This window comes from Carlito syrichta, unplaced genomic scaffold, assembly GCF_000164805.1.
Source record: "Carlito syrichta isolate Samal-C Ts95f unplaced genomic scaffold, Tarsius_syrichta-2.0.1 Scaffold308992, whole genome shotgun sequence".
Classification (NCBI taxonomy): domain Eukaryota; kingdom Metazoa; phylum Chordata; class Mammalia; order Primates; family Tarsiidae; genus Carlito; species Carlito syrichta.
The window spans coordinates 170173-196146 of NW_007253088.1; the positions used below are offsets into that span (position 1 = coordinate 170173).

General features: G+C 34.3%; 1 protein-coding gene across 1 annotated transcript in view; it reads right to left on the reverse strand.

Moving 5' to 3' along the window:
• The window catches only part of HDX (highly divergent homeobox), a 146247-nt gene extending 126151 nt beyond the window's left edge, over positions 1-20096 (reverse strand). Inside the window, exon 1 of the mRNA XM_008066517.2 lies at positions 19969-20096. The gene's annotated coding sequence lies outside the window, so the exon portion shown is untranslated. The remainder of the gene's footprint in view (positions 1-19968) is intronic.
• Positions 20097-25974: the final 5878 nt, after the last annotated feature.

The window sequence follows — 25974 nt, forward strand, 5'->3', positions numbered from 1 at the left end:
CTTCAAGTCACTCCAGCTCTTGGCAACCACAAATATGTTCCTATAGTTCTGACTTTTAAAGGCTACCATATATATGGAATAATACAATATGCAGCCTCCTGAGTTTACCTTCATTAACCTAGCATAGGGCTTTTGAGATAACTCTGAGTTGCTGTGTATCAGTAGTTTGCTCTGTTTTCACCAGAGTGGTATTCCATTGTATGAGTGTACCACAGTTAATCTGTTTTTTAATTGAATAACAATTGGGCTGTTTCACGTGCTGGTTTATTATGGATAAAGCTGTTAAGAACATTTGTATATAGGTTTCTGTGTACAAGTAACTTTTTTTCATTTCTCTTGAGTAAATACTGAGGAGTGGGATTGCGAGGTCATATAGTAAGTGCATGTTTAACTTTATAAGAAGTTGCTAAATTGTTTTCAAAAGTGGCTTACAAATTTGCATTTTCACCAACATTCAAGGCAGGTTACAGTTCGTTCACTTCCTCATTAACATTTATTATTGTCAGATATAAAAAAGTAGGCATTCGAATAGGTGTGTAATTGTGTATTACAATTGTGGTTTTAACTTGCATTTTCCTACTGACAAATGATGCTGAACATCTTTTCATACACTTATCTGGTATCCATATATCTTCTATGTGGAAGTGTCTTATTTAATTATTTTAAAAAATTTAAGTTTCAGTTGTTTATTATTGAGTTTTGAGGGTTTATTATATATTTTGGAAACAAATTCTTCATTAGAAACATGATTTTTAAAGTTTTCTTCTTGTCTGTGGTTTGTCTTTTTATTTCATTAACAGTACTTTCACAGAGCAGAAGTTTTTAACTTTGCTGAAGTCTATTTATAATTTTTTTCTTGTATGAATTATGCTCTTTATGTATTATTCTTTAATACAGCTATTCTACAGCCTTCACATTGCCATATGAATTTTGAAATCAGTTTGTCAACACTTGCAGAATATTCTGCTGGGATTATGATTGAGATTGTATTGAATTTATAGATTGGTTTACAGATAATTAGCACCTTAAAAATATTGTATTTCAGCTCATGAATATATCTCTCTGATTATTTAGATCTTGTTTGATTTATTTTACTAGAGATTAATAGCTTTGAGATTACAGATCCAGTGCATATTTTGTTAAATTTACACCTATATATTTCCTGTCTCAGGGAGTGAGTGTACTATTGAAAGTGGTATTTGTTTTGCTTGCTTTTTTTTTTTTTTTTGACTTACCAGTTGTCCAATAGTAGTTTTGTTTTCTTTTTTAATATATACTTGATTTTGGTATATTGACTTTGAATTATGCTACTTTGCTAAGTCACTTATTGCCTACAGGTCAGTTTTTTGTTTGATTGCTTGGTATTTTCTGCATAATATGTTGTTCACAAACAGGGTCAAGCTTATTTCTTCTTTTCTAATATGTATGCCTTTTATTTCTCTATCTTGCCTCACTGCACTGGATAGCATATTCAGTATGATGTTTTAATAAGAGGTGTGAGAGTGTACATTCCTGTCTTGTTCTCAATTTTAGAATGAAAGCATTGTCTTTCTCCATTAAGTAAGATGCTAGCTGTAGAATTTTTATATATGCCCTTTGCCAAGTTAAGGAAGTCCACTTTTATTTTTATTAAACTGAGTTTTTTTTTACTATTACTATTATCATTATGAATGAATGTTGCATTTTTTCAAGTGCTTTTTTCTGCATCTATTGAGGTGAGTGTAGTTTTTATTCTTTGATCATTTGATATGGTAAATTATGCTGATTAATTTTCAAATATTAAATCAGCCTCCCATTCCTGGACTAAACTTCATTTGGCTGTGATATATTTCTTTTTTAAATTCTATCATTTGATTTGATTTATAAATATATAAAAATATTTTGTTGAGAAAAGTTTAGTCTATTTTTGTAAGGGTTATTTGTCTGTGGTTTTCTTGTAGTGTATTTGGCTTTGGCATTAGGACAATTAAGAAGAATTTCCTTTACTTATATATTATTTTTTCTTTAAATATTTGTTAGAAATCACCAATGTAACCATCTGAGCATGACGTTTTCTTTGATGGAAAGTTTTAAACTACAAATTATATTTCTATATTATTCAGATTATTTATTTCATCTTGAGCAGGTTTTGGTAGTTTGTGTCTTTCAAAGAATTGGTCTATTCATCTAAGTCATTGAATCCAAAGGTGGAAGTTGCTTAATAATATTTGCTTATTATTTTGCTAATCTCTGTAGGGTCTGTGGTGATGTATCTTTTTTTTTCTTGATATAGCTAATTTGTTTCTTCTTATTTATTTATCATTTATTTGTCAGTTTAGCACACGTTTATCACTTTTATTGCTCTTCTAATAACTAGGTTTTAGTTTTTATGATTTTTGAATACATTTTCATAGATTCCTGTTCTTATTCTACACTTTTCTTCATTTTGCTTACTTTTGATTGTGTCTACTCTCCTTTTTCTAGTTTCTTAAGATGAAAGATACATTGTTGATTTGAGACCTTTCTTCAATTCTAAGTACAAGCAATGAATGTTTCAAATTTACTTCTAAATATTGCTTTGGCTGTATTCTAAAAAATTTAACAGAGTGTATTCAGCTCAATATAATTTCCCTTGTCTATTGTTCAATTAAAATATTTAGGGATATTCTAGATATCATTTTGCTATTTTGGGGGTTAATTTGGTTATACTTAAAGACTATATTTTGTATAATTTTAATTACACTAAATTTTTTAAAGAACATATATACAATGGAATATTATGCAGCTATAAAGAAGGACAAACATATGGACTTCACAGCAACTTGGATGGATTTAGAGTCTATCATACTCAGTGATCTGTCACAGAAACAATGGACAGAGTACCATATGTTTTCACTCATAAGCGGGCCTTGAACAATTATCATGACACTATAAGAAAGGGATTAGCAGTAGTGGGAAACTGCCAGCAGAAAGGGGATGGGATTGGCAGTTGAGGAAAACTGCCAGGGGATGGAGGAGCACACCTCATCAACGGTACCTGCATAATGAACATTTGTATACATAACCTTGAATTGTACCCCACATCTTAAAAAAAATTTTTCAAAGTCTGTTTTGTGGCCCAGAATATGGTTTCTCTTGTTTTCATGAACATTTGAAAGGAATATGTATTCTACTGTTCCTGGGTGATCAGTTCTAAAAATGTCAACTGGGTCACGTTGATTGTATTGTTCAAGTCTTCTACATACTTATTGACTTTATGACTATTCTATGTTACTAAAAGAAGAATGGTGACTTTCCAAAGTATAGCTGTGGATTTGTCTATTTCTATTTGCAGTTCTATCCTTTTTTATTTTTTTTTATTTTTGGTCTGTTTGTTTTATTTCTATGAGTTTTTGCTTTATGTATTTTGAACATCCATTGTTAGGCACATACACATACAAGATTGTTACATCTTTTTGGTTAGTTGATTCTTTTTTCACTAGTCATTATGTAATGATCCATTTTATTCTAATACTAGTCTTTGTGGTGCATTCTACTTTGTTTGCCTTTAGCAATTCCCTGTCAGTCTTAATTTGCTAGGTTTTGTTTTTCATTAATTTGTTATTTTTATATGGTAAAAGCCAGCTTTTTTTTTTTTTGGAAAGTCCTAATGTCTCACTGCCTGACTCTATTATTGTTCCTTACTTTGTAGATTTTGTGACACTTATTTTCCTGAACTTACTGGAGGCATTTCATTTAAATGAGGGATTATTTCTCTGCTTCTTTACTCTAGTGAGAATCTATAGTAGTTAAAATGGCTATTTTTGGCCAGGCTCGGTGGCTCAGCCTGTAATCCCAGCACCTTGGGAGGCCAAGGCGAGTGGATTGCCTGAGCCCACGAGTTCGAGACCCACCCGGGCAACTTGTCGAGACCTCCTGTCTACAATAAATCAAAAACTAGCCAGGCATGGTAGCACGCACCTGTAGTACTGGCTATTTTGGAAGGCTGAGGCGGAAGGATTGCGGACCCAGCAGGTCGAGGCTGCGGTGGCTGGGAACATGCCACTGCACTCCAGTCTGGGTGACAGACTCCAACTCAAACAAACAAACAAACAAACAAAAAACCCCCAAAATGACTATTTTTATTTCAAACACTATGAACTGAACAGTATTGGAATGGAAAGGTGGTGTAAAATCAATTCCTCCTGAGCATGTGGTATGTAGTTGTAATAAAGAACAATTTATGGCACTAATTGTTTAATAAACAGAATTACTGTCACCGTTTTTGATTAATATTAATTAAGTAGGGAAAACAAATCATTAGATGAAAGTTTAAATTATTCTTAACACAGAACAAGTGGGACTGGGGTTGGGAGAAGGAGGAAGTTATTGTAGAATTTTCAGACCCTTAAATTGAATGAACTTGGGCGTTCCACTCCTGGGTCATTCTATCAAATTTTGTATACCAATGATAGACAAAGGGAAGTCAGCAGGTCGGGTTTACTTCTGTTGATTTTACAGAGAAAAAGTTTTATCTTTCCTTTTTTTATACAATGCATGATAACCTGCTTTGTTCTGTCTTAACCAGTTAGGCAGAACTAAGGGCATGGCAGATGGAGAAGGAGTTTCATAAGTTCATCTCATATACTATAAACTCCTGAGGACAGGAAGCAAATGTTCATCTTTTTTATTGACCAGTGTCTAGAAGAATGTCTGGGACATAATAAGTGCTCAAATGAGTTGCAAAGCATCATCTTCAGTTCTATTTTCTGAAAAAGTTTGTGTAGATTTGATATTACTTCTTTCTTAGAAGTTCTGTAGAATTCATCAGTGAAGCAATTTGGGTCTAAAGATTTCCTTAAGGAAAGATTTCACATTATAAATTCAATTTCATAATTAAATATATTGAGTTATTGTGTTTCTCCTAGAATTAATTTTGGTAACTTTTGTCTTTTAAAAAATTGGTCCATATTCTTTAAGTTGGTGAATTTATAGGCATATAGGCAGTTAACAGCTTGTAAGCATATTTTTTAATGTCTGTACGGTCTATCATGCTATCCTCTCCCTCATTCCTGATATTGACAGTTTGTGTCTTCTCTCTCTCTTTTTTTCCTCAAAGGCTCAGCTTTTGTTTTCATTTCATTTCTTTATTGATTTTCTGTTTTCTATTTTATGTTTTTCTGGTCTTAGCATTATAATTTCCTTCGTTCTTCTTGCTTTTGGCTTAATTTGATCTTCTAGTAATAGTTTGTTAAGTGAAGCTCAACCAATAGATTTTCAGACTATACTTATCTACTGTGCATTTTTAACATTCTAAATTATCCTCTAATCACTGATTTAATTGCATATTTCAATGTGTTATAATTTAATTTTCACTGACTTCTAATTTTCTTGGTGGTTTATTCCTTGACATACATAAGTGTGTTGTTTAGTTTCCAAATATTTGGAGATTTTCCAGATATCATCAACTTATTAATTTTTAGTTTATTTGCATTATGATCTGAAAACAACCTTCTTAAGATCTTTTTAAACTTTCTATGGTTTGCTTTGTGGCCCAAAATATGGTCCATATTGATCATGTTTCATGTGCACCTGAGAATAATGTGCATTCTACTATTGTTTGGTAGAGTGTACTAGTAAGTTAGATCAAGCTGATTGAGAATGCTGTTCAAATCTTAAAGTTATTGGTTTTCTCTCTCCTTGCTTTAGCAATTGCTTAGAGAAGATGTTTCAAATTTCTGAATGTAATTGTGTACTTGTCTGTTTATCATTTCTGTTTTTGTTTGTTTTTGAATCAGGGCTTCACTCTGTTGCTCAGGCTAGAATGCAATCTCAACTTGATAGTCTCAGGTGATCTTTCTGCCTCAGCCTCTGGAGTAACTGGAACTAAAGGCACATGCAAGCACACCTGGATAATTTTTTTGTTTTCTGTAGAGATGAGGTCTCTCTATGTTGTACAGACTACTCTAAAACTCCTGAGCTCAAGTGATTCTCCTGCCTCAGTCTCCCAAAGTGTGGTGATTATAGGCATGAGCCACTGCACCAAGCTGTCTCAATGCTGTTGTATCAGTTATTTTTTCATGTATTGTAGAGCTCTGTTATTAGGTACATAAACATTTAGGATTTTTATGTGCTCTTAACGAATTGAGCTTCTTATCAATAAGAATGACCCTCTTTATAATATTTTTGTCCAAAATGTTTTTTATCTGACATTAAAAAAGTCAGGCTTTCTGTTGATTAGAGTTTCATGTTTTCTTTTCATTCATTTATGTTTAACTGTGTCTTTATATTTAAAGTGGATTGCTATTAAACAGTAGAAAGCTGATTTTAAGTCTAGTATGATGATATCTACTATTGGTATGTTTAGACAATTTTGCAGTAAATGTGATTATTGATATGGTTGAGTTTGAATCTACAATCTTGTTATTTGTTCTCTATTTGTCTCATGTATATTTTGTTCCTTTTTCTTAATTTTTCTGCTTTTTTTGTGGTATTAAATGATTTTAATATTCTATTTTGTACTTTTTGTTATCTTATCACTTTTTTTTTGCCATTATAATGATTGGTTTAGAGACCATGGTATACCTCTTCAACTTATTTCCATGGTAAGTCGCCTTATTATACTACTCCATATATAATAGAAGAATCTTATAATAGTATCATTCCATTTCTCCTCTGCTGACCTTTGTACTATTATTGCTGCACATTTTGCTCTGACAAGCGTTATAAAACCCCAATAATTTTTAAAAATTAAACAGTTATCTTTTAAAGCAATTTAAAAAAAAATAAAAGGTCTTTTATCTATGCCTACATATTTACTACTTACAGTGACCTTCTTTCCATTATAGGCCTAAATTTCAATTTTGTACCATTTTCTTTCTGCCTGAGAACTTCTTTTAACATTTTTGATAGTGGATACTTGCTGGTAATATATATATATTTTTTGAATGAGGGGGAAAGCCTTTGTTTTGCTTTGATTTTTTTTTATATTGAATTCCAGGTTAACAGATTTTCTCTTTCAGCGCTTTAAGAATTTTGCTCCATTGCTTTCTGCTTTGCATTGATGCAATAAGATATCTCTTGTCATTCTCATATTTATTCCTTGTATACAAGGCGCAGTTTTTTTTACCCTCTCTGACTGCTTTTCTCCTTCTTTCTCCTGAATTTCAGCAATTAGAGTTTAAAATGCCTTGGTCCCATTTTCCTCATCTTTCTTATTCTTGGGATTTGTTGAGCTTCTTGGCTGAGTGCATAGTTTTCATCAAATCTGTAAAATTTTCAACTGTTAATTTCTAAATGTTTTTCTTCTCCTTCCCATCTGTGAGGCTCAAAAAACATATACATTAGATTGAATGATACTGTCCCACAGCTTACTGTTGCTCCATTCTTTTTTCCCCATATTTTCTCTCTAGTTTTTATTTTGGATAATTTCTACCTGTATGCATTCAAGTTCACTAAGTTTTTTTCTACAGTGGCTAATCTACTATTTAAACTATTCAATGCATTTGTCATTTCATATGCTGTATTTTTGTCTCTAGAATTTCAATATGAATATTTTTTAAATCTTCAATATTTTTTCTCCATCCCATTTATGCTATCATCTACCTTCTTGAACATATGTAATACAGTAATAACAATTGTTTTAACACTTTTCTCCACTAATTTTGTATTTATTATTTTTATTCTGTTTTTATTATTGCTTTGTCACTGGAATAAGGTTTATATATTTTTCTGTTCCTTTGCACACTTGGTACTTTTTCATTTAATAGCAGATATTATGAATGCTGCTGTTGGGTAATGGATGTTTTTGTAGTCTTTAAATATATTAAGACTTTGTTCTGGGATGTATTTAAGTTACTAGGAAATGGCTTGATTCTTTTGAGATTTCCTTTTGTTAGGCAAATCTAGAACTGTGTTTATTCTAGAGCTAATCTGTCCCATCATTGAGAGAATATTCTTCTACAGACTTTCCTAAATGCCTCATTAAACATGTTTTCCAATCCAATCTGACTGATGGGAATATAAAATATCCCTGTTTTGTCTGTTATTTTCTCATAATTCTTTCTCTTGCCTCAACAGTTTCAGCACACACTTGAACTAATCAGTAGTCAAATCTTTGAAGTTCTATGTGCAATTTGCTCCTTCCTGTGCAGTGTTCTCCCCTTCCAGTATGCTGTCCCTAAAATTCTAGCCACTCTGACATCTCTGAATTCTGTCTCCTTAACTCAGGGCTATTCTCTGAACGTTCTCAAGGCAGTGAGTTGGGACACATAGAGCTCATCCTGTTTGTCTCCCTTCTCTCTGAAACTATGGTCCTGTGCTGCCTTTTGTCAAAGGTCTGAAATTCATTTTTTTCTATTTTTTGTCTGTTTTTAGATTTTTAGGTGAAAGAGCAAATCCTGTTCATGTTATTTCATCATGGCTGTAAGCAGAAGTTCAGGTGGCCATTTGGAGTGGTAGAATGGGACCACTTTATGAGTCTGGACACCACTGTACCTGTTAAACTTCATTACTTGTTAGTCTGGTGACCTTAGCAGAGATAATTTACCTCCTGAACCTCAATTCCTTCATCTGGAACATGAGGATATAAAACCTGACCTGCTCTTTTTCACATGAAGAGTTATCTTTATTATAATACTTGATAAGTTATAACATGCTATGTAAAGTCTAATTCTGTTAATACTTAAACACCAACTGGTCATTCTTAGTGAAAATAATTCTTTTAACATGCACCAATCCACTCCTACACTATTTTTTATACAAACTTCAAATTAAGGGTATGTATATTATTATATTATGAAGGCAAAAGGAAGATTGATTCTATGACCCTGGTCTATGTTGTGAGTTTGATATTTTGAAATGTTGAAAAGTGTAAAAGTTAAGCACAATACCAATAGCATGGAGTCCATATATGCAGATGTGTCTGCAGAATTTTATAGTGTAATTTTCATATTGAAAATAACAGGATATATTAAACTAGGTAAATTCTTCTGTTAAAGCTAAGTTATTAAATGGTGTCATATAGAAGAATCTTGATTAATATATAGTAATGAGTTAATACTTTGAACTTATGAAATGTGTGCATGTACAAAATAATTGCTATTGTAAATCTGTTAACAGAAGCTGTCACTTTAACCTGTCATTCACATTTGATGATCTTTATCTTTAAAAAAAAAAAACCCAACTCTCTATTTACCTTACTTTACAATTAACTTGCCAGACTTCGTTGACATCGCAAAAAATAAATTCCAGCATATTCTAAGCATAAAGTTAATAGCAGACTCCTTGCCTATTCTAATAATATAAAAGGATATCTGATTATTGGGTTATAATTTATTGAAATTCACTGTACACATCTCTTACCTTTCTTTTAAAATATATAATTGGCCACTATCACTTAGATGGAAATATGAAACAGAAGGAGATTTTAATAACAACCTATCATATGGCTATTTTAGGGCACAAAGAAATTGTACACTGCTTTCATTTTTAAAAAAAAAACTTAAAATTCTGGGTAATTAATATTCATGCTTACCAGCTAGAATAGTCACAGTGACATGAACACAAGTTGCAAGACAATTTTTTTTTTTTTTTTTGAGTTGGAGTCTCACTCGGTCGCCCAGACTGGAGTGCAGTGGCCGCTCCCAGCCACTGCAGCCTCGCCTGCTGGGCTCCGGTGATCCTTCCGCCTCAGCCTTCCGAGTAGCCGGAATTACAGGCATGTACTACCATATATGGCTGATTTTTTTATTTTTATTGTAGACATGAGGTCTCGCTGCCCAGGCGGGTCTCGAACCCACGGGCTCAGGCAATCCACTCACCTCAGCCTCCCAAAGGTGCGGGATTACAGGCTGAGACACTGAGCCCAGTTGCAAGACAATTTAATGTACACATCCTTCACATAAATATATAAATATATATATACCTAAATGGACATATATATCTATAGCTACAACTCTGATGACTAATTCTAAAGAGGGTTATTGTTTCTACCAAAAGATGTATAGAAAGTTGATATCGTGGATCTCAGAATGTTTCATCATTGGCAATAGTTCATTACCTTTTAAAGCTACTTGATTTTAACAAATGTTAATATGTTAAAATAATAAATACCTATAGACTATTAATACCTAATAATATACTTAGATAGCAAAATACATATTATTATAAAAGTAAAAATATCAATTCCAAAGAGATAATAAATTTAATGTCAAAAACATAAACAGAAACTCAACTCTCAACTGGATAACTGATTTCCTTGTATCTTTAACTCTGCTTTTACAACCATCCCACATGAATGCACCCATACAGAATATATAACAATGACAAATGATATATAGTAGCTCCTAATGAGCTAAGTAATACTTGGATTTACATGTATTTGTTAATTAAATTGTGTTTTTTCTTACATTTCTAGCCCTAAGCAAATTCGACAAGTAAATCATTACTACATTTCAATAGACAAAGTGTACTGCAACAAGCATTGACTGCTAATATTTTACGATCTTGCAATTAACAACCTAAGTTAATATCTTTAAAATGTAGATCATATTCTAATTGACTAATGAGGGAAAAGTACTATGGAATTTCCCATAGAAATTGGAATAATGAGTGTAAATAAATTATTTATTATATAAAAATAATCTGCACGTCCCTTAGATTTCACAGTATTGAGAATGTATCCTTATTATTTCTTGACTTTTAAAAATCATTTACATAACACCATTCTACCTCTACTCTCAGCTCACTCCTATAAAGAATTTTGATTGGTGGTTAAAATTTGTTTAAAAAAGTTAAAGTCATATTTCTTCACTTAAACTAGATATTCTTTTAGTGCTTCTTCAGATTTACATAGCATACATTAAGAGTTAAGGGTAGGTTTGCTTAGAAACAAATAGATGAACTATTTGATTCTATTATATCTCTCATTTCTGATTTAACATCAGCTTGAAAAAACTTAAGAGAAAAAGTTTAAGTATACATCCTACTCATTAGGGGTTAGAGGAAGATCCCTCAAAGCACATCATCTGGTGGTTAGTAGGTGTCATTATCTAAACACAGACATTTATCATGGAGAAATAACATACAAACACACATATGTAATGAATCAAATAATGAAAGCATAAATTTACCCACACACAGAAAAGGGAGCCCTTGTTCACTGTTGGTATAGATGTAAATTAGTATAGTCATTATAGAAAACAGTATGGAGTTCCTCAAAAAAATTAAAAATGGAACTACATACCATATGATCCAGCAATGCTACTTCTGGATATATTGTAAAATGAAACAAAGTCATTCTTCATTATCTTGAAGAAATATATACATTCTCATGTTTGTGGCAGCATTATTTACAATATCCAAGATATAGAATCAACCTAAATGATCATCAACAGATAAATTAGAATAAAGATAATGTGTATATATACACAATGGAATATTATTCAGGCTTAACAAAGAAGGGAATTTTGTCATTTGCAGCATCATGAATAAGCCTTGAGGACATTGTAGTGAGTGAAATAAGTCAGGCACAGAAAGTCAAATACTGCCTGATTTCACTAATATGCGAAATCTAAAAAAGTCGAACTCATATAAGAGAGAAAAATGGTGGTCACCAGGAACTAGAAAGGAATGGGGAATTGGATAGATGTTGGTCAGGAAATACAAAATTTTAGTTAGGCAAGAGGAATAAGTTCAAAAGATCTATAACATGGTGACTATAGTTAATAACAATGTATTGCATAATTGAAAATCACACAGAGTAGATTTTAAATGTTCTCACCACAAACTAATGATAATGGATATATTAATTAGCTCAATTTAGCCATTCCACAACGTATACATATAGCCAAACATCATTTTGTACACCATAAATATATAATCTTTGTTTGTCAATCAAAAAATTGAAAAAATAAAAAAGATTATCCCCACAAATACATTAATAGAAATAAGAAATTGCTTACGAACTTAAAAGCCTCATACAGATCAAATTTGATAGCCACAAATAAATATCCTTATTCTTCCTTAGAAAAAAGAATACAAAAGCAAAGTCTTTCCTAGATAGATGAAATCTAATTTTTAGGTCTCTGTTTGAAGTATTCTGTCTCAAATCTTATTTCATCAAATATTTTTCAATTGTGATCTATAAATATAAAAGAGAAGTTTATCTTTATTTACACTTCATGAAAAAGCTTTGGATGTAAGTGTGCGTGTGCATATTGTGGGGTTTTCTTTTTAAGATGTCAATTACATAAAAACTTCAAGTTAGAAAATTGTTGTAAAACTTGAAGATGTCTAAAAATACGCCTTTGGACTCCAAAGGGTCTATAGACCTCAGTTTGAAAGACATTGCTCCATGTCAAGTCTACGGTATTAAAATAGAAAGCATATATTATTGCCAAATCATAGGTGTATATGTGTTTGAAAGTTAGTATTAACATTAACACCTAATGTTTTTATTGGCACTGTATTTCTCTTGCCTAGTCATATTTCTCACATGGATATGAGACACTAAGGGAGAGGCTGCTATACGACATGTTTCTGGTTCTAGCATCATAATTATATTTGTAGGTGGTAATCGGACCAGATCTGAATGTATGAAATATGTTATTCAGGGTCTGATTCTGGCCATATTTAGCAATTGTTATATTACCACTACCATTTAATTCAAGTAGCTTAATAACCATTTTGCAAAAATCATCAACATTACTTAGAAACTACAACTTCATCTATGATTTGTGAAAACACATAATACTTCAATATACTTTGCAGTACTGGGAAATCAGAACAAAGTTTCTTACAAAATAACCCTTTGCTCTCCAATTCACTGATCTCAAAGAACGTTGATATATTAATGTATCATCACAGATATTTGATAACTTACTCATTTATTTAAATTTATATACTAAGTTCATACTGCATGCATAGAACCATGAATGTATTATGTTTTGAACATACGTCTTAAACCAATTACGAAAGGGTCAAGAGATTTAAAAGAACAAAAGTGTTTCTCAGTAATATTTTTATAATTTCTTTTTAAAGTAGAAGATTAGAAAGTGGGCAAGGAACAGCAGGGATGGTAGTAGTTAAGACAGTTTCTTGAAGAAATGCTTAACATAATTTTGAGTGTTTTGCTTGTTACTTAATACTTTTTATTTGATATATGAATTCAATTATTTAAATAATATAATTATAGAATTTGAAAGCTAGAAATGCTATTAGATATTATGAAGATAATGCCCTAATTCTACAATTAAGTAAACTGATGACCAGACATGTGAAGTAAAATATTTCAGAACCTATTTTACAAAAATTTTCTAATGTGTATCATGAGTTCTTTAATGTCTAAATCACTTTGCCTGCACCTAGCATATCATAGAACACAAATTTACTAAATAAATGCTTCTGGGAATGATGATACTTAGATATCAACTAAAGAATAATCCTGACTATATTAGTTTGCTAAGGTTGCTGTAACAAAATACAAAAAACTGGGTAACTTAAACAACACAAATTTTTTGTCTCACAGTTCTGAGGACTAGAAGTTTGAAATCAAGATGTTGATAGGGTTGGTTCTTTCTGAGATTGTGAGGGATGGAACTATTCCAGGTCTCTCTCCCTGGTGTACGAATGGCCATCTTCATGTTCACATGTTACGCTCACTGTATGTGTGCCTGTATCCAAATGTCTCCCTTTTACACGGACAAGAGTCATACTGGATTAAGAGTCCACACTAGTCTAGTATAACCTCATTTTAGTTAAACTTATTATTACATCACTAATGGCCATGTTTCTAAATACAGTCACATTCTGAGATATTAAGGGTTAGGATTTCAACATATAGATTTTGGAAGTGGGGGGACAAAATTCAGCCCATACTGATTAGTTTATTATTTCAATAATAAGATGAGAGGCTGACTTCCTTTATAATCTAAAAAGGCCATAAATTCCTGTGGTAGGCAGCATAATCTTCCCCCTCCAGATGTCTATGTCTTAATTCCTGGAAACTGTGAATATGCTAGGTTACATGGAAGAAGTAAAATAAGGTTGCAGGTGGAATTAAGGTTGCTAGTCAGTTGACCTTAAAATAAGAAGATTATTCTAGATAACCTGGGTAGGTTCAGTATAATCACAAGGGTCATTAAAAGTGAAATATGGAGGCAGAAGAGTTAATATCAGCATGACACAATGTGACAAAGGCTTTAGCAGCCATGTTAGCTTTGAAGATGAAAGAATACAATGAACCAAGGAATGTGAGTAGCCTCTAAAAGCTGGGTGGGAAAGGCAAAAAAAAAAAAGGAATCTTCTCTAGAGCCACTAGAAATGAAAGCCCTGACACCTTGATTTTAACCCAATGAGACCCATTTCAGACTTCTGACTTCCAGAATCATAAGATAATAAATTTGCATTGTCTTGCACCATTAATTTTGTGGTAATTTGTTATAGCAGCAAACAAACAACATACAGTTCCCCTTGAAAATGTTGATGACAGTGACCTCAATATATCTATATTCTTCTATAACATTCTGTTGACAAGACAAATAATTAGAAAAATTGATATGCTATATTATATTTCAACAGTGAAGCCATTACTGTCATCAAAATGATTGGACTCACTTAGACTCTTAACAATTTTACTTATCACATAGGTGTAGCTATTCTCTCAATGAGACAATGTTGACTCCAGAATGAAACAAAGTTGACCAATATTAGTTCCAGCTACTTGAAAGGCTGGTCAAGTCTCCGGTGGCCGTGAGTGTGCCACTGCATTCCAGCCTGGGTGACAGAGTGAGGCTCCAACTCAAAATAAAAAAACAAAAAACAAAAAAACCTCAAACTGAATTTCAACATCACTTAGTCACTTACTGGTGATAAAAGCTAGTTTATAGATTCTAATAAAATGTCCAACTGGTAACTTTAACAATTAACAGGCAAATTAAAAAACAATGTGTTTATACTGTTGTCTTAGAATAGTGAGAATGAGTCAAGGCTGAGCATAATAATAACTAATGCAATACTTCCCAGAAATGCAGAATATATTTCTTCTTCCACATTTTACAAAACCTGAGCCTCTTCCAATTGTTGCTCTCTTGAGGAGATTACATCACAACAAATGATTAGTCAACAGAAGGGCAAAGCTATTTGGAAATGGATCTTAGACAATTACTTTCTCACATGGCACAGCTATTTCATTCATAAAACACACATTAGGTAGATCAAGCAAATCCAATAAGAAAATATTAAAGTAATAGATTAGCATAGAAGAAAACATATAATCTTGTATTCTACTCTTTAGTAAAATTCAGTGAAAAAGTGCTTTCACTATTTCACCATTGATTAGTTTGACCATTGATTAGAAAAGAATATGGGTCTATGTGCCTTCTGCCAGTGAAACCAGTGGAGGTCAACACAATGATCTCTTTCTCTAAACCTCAGTATATATATTTCTATCTCTGTCTATCTATCTATCTATCTATCTATCTATCTATCTATCTATCTATCTCCATTGAGAGAAAAGGGAAAATGTCACAGGTATAAGAGGCTCAGAAAGAAAAATAAGTAGGGGATGTATATATCTACTCACTTTAGCTCATTAACTTATAACCTAGTAACTTAGCAGTTAAGCGTTCAGCATCTAGAATGATACTTGCCTTCAAGTTCTGGTTCAGTCACTTACTAATTACATGACCTTGCACAAGCACCATGTACAAATACTTGTCTACATGAGAAAAGTGCCTACCAGAGTTAATGTAAGCCAAAAGTTTCCCCAGTTGTTTTAAGAACCTTAAAAGACATTGTTTCCCAACTCCAAAGGAAGAGAAGCTAAGACGTTTTCCTGAATTTTTGCCACTCTGACAAATGGCATGTTTAAAGATTCTAAGGATCAACCCTATTGGACATATAAGTCAAGCCATAAAACAATAGGAAACCAAGAAGGCAGGACAACTGCTGTTGCATTTTAGAGATCGCAGATTTAAAGTGCAGCATTTAATTGATTTACAGTGCAATCTCATGTATCCAGTTGCCGTGTACCCAGATCTCTGTTTAAACCAGGCAATTTTGTTGCTAGTTGTCACAGGATGACTCCATTTGCAAAGACAGGTTTCAACTTATTGCTTTAAAATTTTATTCAGAATGAAAAGGTCTCAGGGTGTAAGTGACAGCTTTTGAATAGCTAACTTCACCAGCTTCCTTTTTATGCAATGGAATGACCACTGTTTACTTCCAAACCAATATAACTAGATATAGTGTACTCAAGGCAAGTATATTAAGACACTACCAGTTTCAGTTTAAGCTGACCCCACAGTAAAATCAAAATCAACTATTCAATTTTTTTATCCTGCTGGGAATTATACTATATAAAAATATCATTATCTCTGGAAGTATAACACAATTTTAAAAGCAGAATTTAAAAAACAGAATAAATTAAATATTTTTAAAAATATATTTTATAAAAAGTATCATATCATGTTTTTCAATCAAGATTGAGTGTGTTTTAATAAAATGCCTGAAATAAGTGTAAGGATACACCATTTGATGAAGCTTGAAAATCTCTGATTTTGTAGAAGTAGTAAGATGTATAGGGTTTTAAAACACACACACACACACACACACACACACACACACACACACACACACACACACACACATTGAGCTGGGACTCCATAGATTGAGATTCTAGGTAAAACTCTGCCAAAAGTGCATTCCATGATCTTGATCAAGCATAAATTAGTGATTACAAGTCAAACAGACCTACTTTTGCAACCTAACTGTGATATTTAGTAGCAGTGTGGTCCTAAGCAAGTCAACTGCATTGACCATTCATTTTCTCATCTGAAAAATGGGAAACAATACTAGAAACTATTTCATAAGGATGTTGTAAGGTTTAAATGGGATAACATATATAAATTTGTTAACACAATGCTTGGCACTAAGTGCTTAACAAGTATCAGTGCTTATTAATGATGAAAAGGTACTTCACTTCTCTGGGCTTCAGATTCCTCATTAGTAAAATGAGAAGATTGGCTTATAATTAGAAAATACCAAGCCAGGTGCAGTGGCTCATGCTTAAATCTCAGCACGTTGGGAGACAAGCCAGGAGGATGGCTTGATCCCAGGAGTTCAAGACCATCCTGAGCATCATAGCAAGACCTGGTCTCTACAAAAAAAGAAAGAAAAAAAGAAAAAGAAAATCCCTTCCAGCCCAAACTCTACAACTTAAATTAAATGACCCAATGCCATCCTCTCATTAAGATAGGAATTGTAAAAGAAACCCTAAAAAAGTCAAGACCACACTCTTATTTTTTCATATTTTATTTGAGGTTTTCTAAAATTAACAGCATATTTCTGAGCACCACATCTATTCAAAGTTGCCTAACTTTGAACAGTTTTCTGTATCAGTCTACATGTAAGTGTCTAGGAAAGTCTTAATTACTATGCAAGCTGACTATAGGCTAAACAGTCTTTGAAGAAATTCACATAATGTAGGTAATAAGATAAAAGATTGAGGAGAAAGGATTTTCCCTTATAATAAGCAACATTCACAGTTCACTTATGATAATCTACAACAAAGATTTTCAAATTTACAGGTTACAATACACTTTTGGACTGTTTTTCATCCATATTCCTAAACCAAGAACCTTTATGTGATATTGGGATGGTGCCTCAAAGTGAGGCAGCAGCCAAAGTGAATTCTGTAAAAAGCCTCTATATTAACCCATGACCACACTGTCACTCAAGTAAAACTTGAGCTCTGTGGAACAATGCAGTTTGAAGCCCAAAGGGTAGGAATATGGCAATCAACACATTATATAATAGCAATTATGGCAACCATCACAATGAACTGCTCTGATTTAAGAGATAAATAAGTGAAAACTCTAAGGGATAGTCAGTGTAAAACAGCAATTGAGGACATAATGTAATGAAAAGTGAGTAATTGCTATATTTTAAAATATACATGATACAATGTCACCAAAGAGTAGTACAGAACAATGGAACACCTCCGAATTATTTTTCAAACTGAAAAAATTACAGACTTAATCCTGGGATAATATTCCCTTGGTCCTGTTTATGAGGATATGATACAATTTGAAGTCATCCACTATACAAAGATCTCTGTAATGCCTTTTCTTTGACTTATATTCAGATTTATTTACTCACTGGATGGTCTCTTGTCTGATCAATTATGAATAATTTTTCACACATGTACATTTCTCTCTATAGTAATGTTACTTCGTTTCCCAGGATATAGTTTTCTAGGAAAAAAAATTACACATTTTTGATTTTGATTATTCAATCAAGTGCTTCTGGCAGACAATAAAGAAGTAGATGGCCTGTCTCGATCCTTTAAGGAGAGGTTTAAAATTCAGTTGATAAGTTCAGTCTAACACACACACACACACACACACACACACACACACACACACACACAAAGACAATACAAATAAGGTGACAAATACAAAAATTGATATAGGAATTCTAGGAAAAGTGAGCTTAATAACAGTTGGGTTGGACTTAGAAGACACATATGGAGAGGTGTAACTTCAATTGAGTTTCCAAACTGGATAAGATATTAATTACGTAGAAAAGAAGACATTTTAAATGAAGGCATGGTAATGGTGTAAGGAGCAGAGGTATGGAGATAGATTATTCAGGGAACATTAAGGAAAAAAGTGTTCATAGATCATTAGACCGGTGGGATGAATTAAGGATTTGAGACATAGGTGAAGACCAGCCAGGAGGCCCTTGTAATGACTAGATGAGTGGTGATGAGAATGTATATTGTGGAGAAAGGGAAGAATTATAGGAAAGGGCTTTCAAAGAAAAATCCACTGGGACTTTATAATTATTTTACTATGAGAAATAGAGAAAAATCCAGATTTGTGAAATAGTCAGGAGTCCACGATCAGACTGTGGAAGGCAATTAATAACATTACTGTACAATTTCTCCGTCAAGGACACACAGGTTGATCGCACAATTGCTGAGTAATATAACCCTTCCCAATGATAGATGTTTGAAGGGATTCCCTCAAAAATAGTATTTGACTTCAGTGATTCTAGCAAAGGCAGAAGACAGAAGGACTTATCATCAAACCTAAAACAGGGATTAAAGATTTAAAAGAGTCTGTTCCCAGAAGTAAAATAGACAAGAAAGAAAAAATTCTTATTCTAAGTCTCCACAATTCCCCCCAAATAAGCGCTCCTTTAAGATTAAAAATTAGATTCATTTAAATAGTGTTTATTTTTCTCCAAACTGTTTCTTATCTGAAACATTTCTTTTCCACTTCTCCGAGTTATTTCCGTTATTCCACATCTATTATCGGGAGATTAAACATTTGCTTTCTCAAATTTATCAGGCCCATTTTGGGGCTGGGTATACTCACTAAACTAGATTCAAAGTAACTGGCAGATCCCTTCCCATCAACTAGTGCTTGAAACATCATGAGGCCAACTCCCCAAATCTTTCCTTATTCAGGCCAGAAAGGGCTCAGCTCCACCCTCCCCAGCAAAACAGAAAAGGCGCCTGCGCAAACTCTTTGCCTATTCTCCTCGCCGATACCAGCACACCCCACCCCCCACCCACCCCGCCCGCGCAGGAAGATGCTAATGCGCAGACGCCGCGCTCTCAGTGTGTTTGAGTAGGGCTATGAGAAATCTACTCTCCAGTGAAATCTAGAAGTGGTAGAATTCAATCCCCTCCTTTCTTCGGAGTCAGAGGTGCCAGTTCCTCCTACTACTGGGCCAGAAGCGCGTCCCAAACATCGCTCTCTCTCGGAGCAAGGTTCTTTACTGTTTGGCAATGCCCACTGTATTCCAATCTTCAGCTCCTTTCTAACCTCACGCTGCCGCCAGCCTTCGCAGTAGAGGCAGTTGTCTCCCCCAAAGCCGCACCAGTTTGTTGGCTGCCTGTTTAGGCCACGGAACCTACGGGCTCCCCACTAGTCAATGCATTATCCCGGTGCCTTGTCCACCCTCCTTCGCCCTTCACACCCACCCAGGTTGGGAGCTTACCTCGGGCGTGGTGCAGTCACCGAGGGGGTCAGAGCAACCCAGAGCAGACCACTGCTGGGGCAGGCAGATTCAGCGAGATTTTTCCTGGGTCTCCACTGCCGCCTCAGACAATGAAATCAGCGAGTCCGATCATCAATTCTCATCATGATCGTGACGTCACGAAAGACAGCGGCCAATGGGAGCCTGAGATCAACTCCGGACAGTCCCTGGCCTCAGCCCAGAACCCAAGCGTGAGGAGGGGGAAGAGATGGCTGCCTGCAGTTGGGCTGCCTCTTCCCCATTCGTCTCCGCTGCATCTATGGCCAGGCCTCTGTGTACCTCTCCCTCCCTGAACAGCTGTGAACACCCAGCATCCTTGTGACTATAATAGTTACATTCCAGCCCTTTGAGCAGGTGCTACCTGGCCTTCCAACTGGAGTTTCACTTTCAACGAAACTGTTATTTGCTGCCAAAACCAAGTGATAACATAAAGAAATACAGTGTTTTGTGGTCAGTGTTCAACTGACAGGTATATATTGTTTTATTAAAATCAAGAAGGTGCACATCGAGAATTTTTCAGTAAGACCTAGTGTACTGTTATATAATGACTAGTTGACTCTGGTGACTGAGGCAAGAAATTATGGGTTCCATCCACCTAACCTAATTCCCTGCTCTGCGGGAAGTTACTTGGGTGATCATCATGACAAAAAACTGTCAGTCCACATGTTACATCAGTTCATATTCACTTGCTGTACTCCCCAGGCTTGATGGATGCCATGAGAGGTGTAGAATTCATCACCTCTCTACTATCATAGAACTTGTAACATTATTGAGAATATAAGATTAGCACACAGTAAATACTGGCAACAATAAATTGTACATGATCATGTGTTTAGTTATGAACTACTTTCAAGAGCTACATTATTTAATGACTGGAGACATCAGTGAGGTGAGACAGTTGAGAAAGCACTCTATGTTATAATTAAAACTTGTGATGGTTCTTGAATGGTAGATAAGAGAGGATAGAGGGCAATGTCTTAAAGGGGAAGAATAGGCAAAGGTGGAGAAGTATAAATATATATAATGTTAGGAGGCTCATAATGAAACCAGCTTGACAAATAAAGTGCATATTCTGAGGACTAATGGGAGGGAGATAGGATCAGCTAATAATAACAACATTGGAAAATAGACAGAGAACTTTGATTTGATTAAAAGCCTCCAAAATTCATAGGGCAAGTGACCTTAATCCTTTACAGTTAGTGATCTACAGAGTAGCTTAGATGATTTTAAAAAAATCAAATGATGTCCAGCTCTAGATTGTCCAAAGGCTTCCATTCACAAATAGCATAAATTGCAAATTTCTTACCATGTTCTGAAGACCCTAAATGTCTTTTGCCATCTTTCTGAGCTAAGCCCCTGCCACTCAGCCACCAACTCAAATGTTGTCCAGCTCCAAATTGTCCAAAGGCTTCTATTCATAAATAGCATAAAATGCAACTTTCTTACCATGTCCTTAAGACCCTAGATGTCCTTTACCATCTTTCTGACCTCACCCCCTGCCACTCAGCCACCAACTCACTTTCCAATCATACCAGCCTTTTCTCCATTTCTCATACAAGTCAAACTCATGTCCACGTCAGGGAACTTGTACTGTTATGCCTTCTGATCTTTGTATGACTTACTCCATCACTTGATTAAAATCTGTGTTCAAATGCAATCTCTTTAAAGAGGTGTTCCTTACTTAAAATTCTGAAATCCTTAACACTCCTTAAACCCATTTTCCTGTTTCATTTTTCTTCATAGAGTATACTATTATCAAATGCATTTTATATTTTTAGTTTTTGAAAATATAAACTCCAAAAGGGCAGGATATTTTTGCCTGTTTTGTTTATTATTATACACTTGGCATCTAGAAGAGTTGTGGACACAAAACAGACAAATTAGTAAGTACTTCTTGAATGAATGACTGAAAGCAAATTTTTCAAGTTATTAATTTTCAATTAGATTGGGATAGACTGGAGTGAGAGAGAGAAGCTAGATACTTGTAGTGGTAATCTAGCTTCTAGACAACTTGAGTCTACATCAGAATGTTAAGAGCAAGAATGAATAGAAATGATAGGATCTAAGACATTTCAAAGAAGGAATTATAAGGGCAAAAGTGGAGGATTCAGAGATGACCTACTGTTGATGGATTAATATGTTTATTAAGCACCCTCTATGTACCTGGAACTGAGGTGGTATGAGAGAAAAAGAGCATGGTCCTTGAAAAGTTTATAACCCAAATACAAAAGAAGACATATATAAAAGCAGAGTACTGAAAAAGACCATTAAATTCATCCAGTTATTAATTCTTCTTTTCTAAGCCACCAGTAAGTTTAAAGCCTATACCTTCAATCTGAGTACTCCTTACCTCCTCCGTTACTACTACATCGAAGTCATTAGCACTTCTAATTTGAACTGTTGCAAAAGCATCTTACAGGTTTTCCTTTTTTTTTCTTTTTCTTTTTTTTTTTTTTTTTTTTAAGTTGGAATCTCACTCGGTCGCCCATTCTGGAGTGCAGTGGCCGCTTCTGGCCACCGCAGCCTCGACCTGCTGGGCTCCTGCAATCCTTCCGCCTCAGCTTCCGAGTAGCCAGAATTACAGACATGCGCTACCACGCCCGATTGATTGTTTGATTTATTGTAGAGATGATGTCTCGCTACCCAGGCGGGTCTTGAACCCGCGGGCTCAGGCAATCCACTCACCTCAGCCTCCCAAAGGCGACAGGTTTTCTATCTTCCACTCTGGTCCTTCTTCAATACTGTCTCTTAACAGCAGTCAAAATATTTTTTATAAAGTCTAATCAGATCATATTGAAACCTGATTTACAGTCCTCCAAATGCTCCCCATTATATTAATAATAAAATCTCAAATCATTATTACGGCTTATTGCCCACCACTTGTTCCTGCCCTGGTTCACTGTACTCCAGCTAACCTGGCTGATTGTTTTTCTCTTTCTCTTTCTGGAAAGACTGTGCCTTCTTCAGAAACTTTGCACTTGCTATGCCTTCCTAGAAAATCATTCTTTCAGATATTCACATTGCATATGTGCAGATATTCACATAATTTAGGTTGTCTGCTAAAAGTTACCTTCTTAGATTAATCTGTTGAAAATAGCACCCTCAAACCACTCTCTATATTCGCTAACTTCTTGCTGTGCTTTATTCTCCTCATTATCACTATGCGAAATTACATTATTTGTTTGGTTACTTTTTTATTTCACCTGTCCTCACCAGAATGTAAAGTCAAAGTGGGTTGGGACTTACTTCTCTTTACTGTAATATCTCCAGTAACCTAAAGTTCTAGATACCATGTCTGGCATCTAGTAAGCACTCATGAGTCTTGCTGAATGCATGGATGTAGGAAAAACTAGATGGTGTGTTGTACGCTAGAGTAATAGGTATTCAGAGATGAGAGACATTTCTAACACATGCCTTAGGTATCTGTATCTGTCCAGTTCACAATATATCAGTTGAAAGCATGTATATTGAACTTGTAGGTGAAAAATATCTGGGCAGAATAATTAAAGCATGGCTATTAACCCTGGTTTCAAAGATCTTAAAAGACTAGACATACAAATGCAATAAGATGAAATTTAGCAGAGTTGAACAGTATGTCTTGCTTTTAAGTTCACAAAAATCATTTACACAGGTTAGGATGGGCAATAAATACCTTAGTTGGGAAAAGTTTATTTTAAAATTGATATAAATACATATGAGCTGGTATAACATAGTTGTTAAGCAAGATAATTCATACTTAAACTACATTAATAAGTTAACATCTGAATCAAGAAACTTTAAGTATTCGAATAATCTCTACCCTAGTCAGATCACACTTGCCCTGTTCTGTTAATTATTCTTATTTTGAAAGATTTACAAACAGCTGCATCTAGAGAAGAGAAATCAGGAATGATGAAGCATTCATAAACATCTAATTTGAGGCAAGATTCCAGGAACTCAGAATGTTTAACTTAAAGAGAAGACCAAATATTTGAAAAACTGCTAAGCAAAAACATATGTGACTTGTTTTGTAGTACCAAGGGGGAAAAGTTTCAGCTTAAAATTCAAGTGTTCAAAATGATAGGGACTGTTTTGTAAAGTCAAAAGGCATCAATCACTGGGAATGTTCAAGTATAATGACCATCAATCATAAATGCTGAAGTTAGCCGGGCTCGGTGGCTCAGGCTGTAATCCCGCGCTTTGGAAGGCTGAGGTGAGTGGATTGCCTGAGCCCGCGGGTTCAAGATCCACCTGGGCAATTTGGTCAGACCTCATCTCTACAATAAATCAAAAATTAGCCAGGTGTGGTAGTTCCAGCTACTTGGAAGGCTGAGGTGGAAGGATTGCCGGAGCCCAGCAGGTCGAGGCTGCGGTGGCTGGGAGCAGCCACTGCACTCCAGTCTGGGTGACAGAGTGAGACTCCAACTCAAAAATAAATAAATAAATAAATACTGAAGTTTTATCTATATTGAGTGACTGCTAAAGCTTATTTCAACATAGAACTTACAAATTTTTTAATTATATCAGATGTGATTTCAGGAAAATACTATAGAGAAAGAGGTAAATTTAATCTTTTAGGATTTGGTTTTGCGGAGCTGAGTGGGAGAAAATTCTAATGCAATTTACTGCTCTCCTATTCTTCATTTGGTTGAATGTAAGTACAATATTTTCAAAGTTCATGTTGGGTCAGTATAGGACTGAATACACTGGAGAAAGTGCTTCCAACTTTCATTTTTCCTGTTCTATTTCGTCATTAATAAGGAGTTCATTTTCAAGTTCATTTTTACCAAGGCAATCATTTATTGATATATGTGAGAACTGCCTAAGGAAGCCCAGATCACAGCTTCAAACATTGGTTTGCTAGGTTTAAAACACTGATTTTCAACCTACTTAAAATTAGGTTAATTTCTCTAGCAGTGCTGATTTTCATTAACCAGAGACTCTATGCACTTTTTGTAGATTATTGTGGCTCTTTTCTGCACTTTCAGTTTTATGCTGCCCACCTTTTAGGCATTTTCCAACTATTGACATCTCCATTCAAAGTTGTGCACCAAAAGTCGAGAAAATTAAAGTTAAGTATTGTCCTTTAAAATGTTTCTGATTTAAAGCATGAAAAAATAATTTTTAAATAAAATGTTCAACATACAGGTTCTCTATGTCATTATCTGTGAAAGCCTTGTTCTTGTATGTTAGTTAGTTAAATAGAAACCATTTGAAGAAATTTCCTTATGTTACTGGTCCAGGTCAGGGTAAACCCCTTGGTGGAAAACTCCTCTGAATCATTCATATGCACTCCCCTAATCTAATGATTCCATATATAACCTCTGCAGAACACCAAATTTCTATTTTGTATTTTACTTATTAAGATACCTCATTTTATAGACAATGTATTAATGAAACTTGTTCACCTTTGTGGATTTCCTATAGATCACCTGTGAACTTGCTGGAGTAGATAGACTCCAGGTAAATAATTATCCTATTAAATTATTTGAGATGATGTACAAAGTGAATTATTTGGTCATAAGAGTGCTAGTAGTCCAGATAAGTTGCCTGGGACATGATTATTTATTTAGCACTATGAAGTGTGGGTTAACCAATAATGCTTCAAATCAGCATCCTCTTTAGTCCACACAAATGTGTCAACCAATCACTCATAGTTTGGTCTGAAATCTCATCTATTTCCAGGGGAACTAAAATATCTAAAGAATTGAGGGGACAGATAAGCTTTAGTTAAAATCAAGGGAGATACATTAAGAATACCTTTACCTAAACAAGCAAAATGCATCTGAAAAAGTACCCAGATATACACTTTATCATCCATATGGTTTAAAAGAAGACAGCAAAAAAGTTAATTATGTTAAATCATTGGGGTGCAAGGAGTGATAAAGAGGAAAAGGTAAATAAGAGCTCTTAAAAATCCAGAGTCATTTGAAAAGCTTTTGAAGAGCCACTCTACAATAAAAATATAAAAGATTTAAATGGATATTT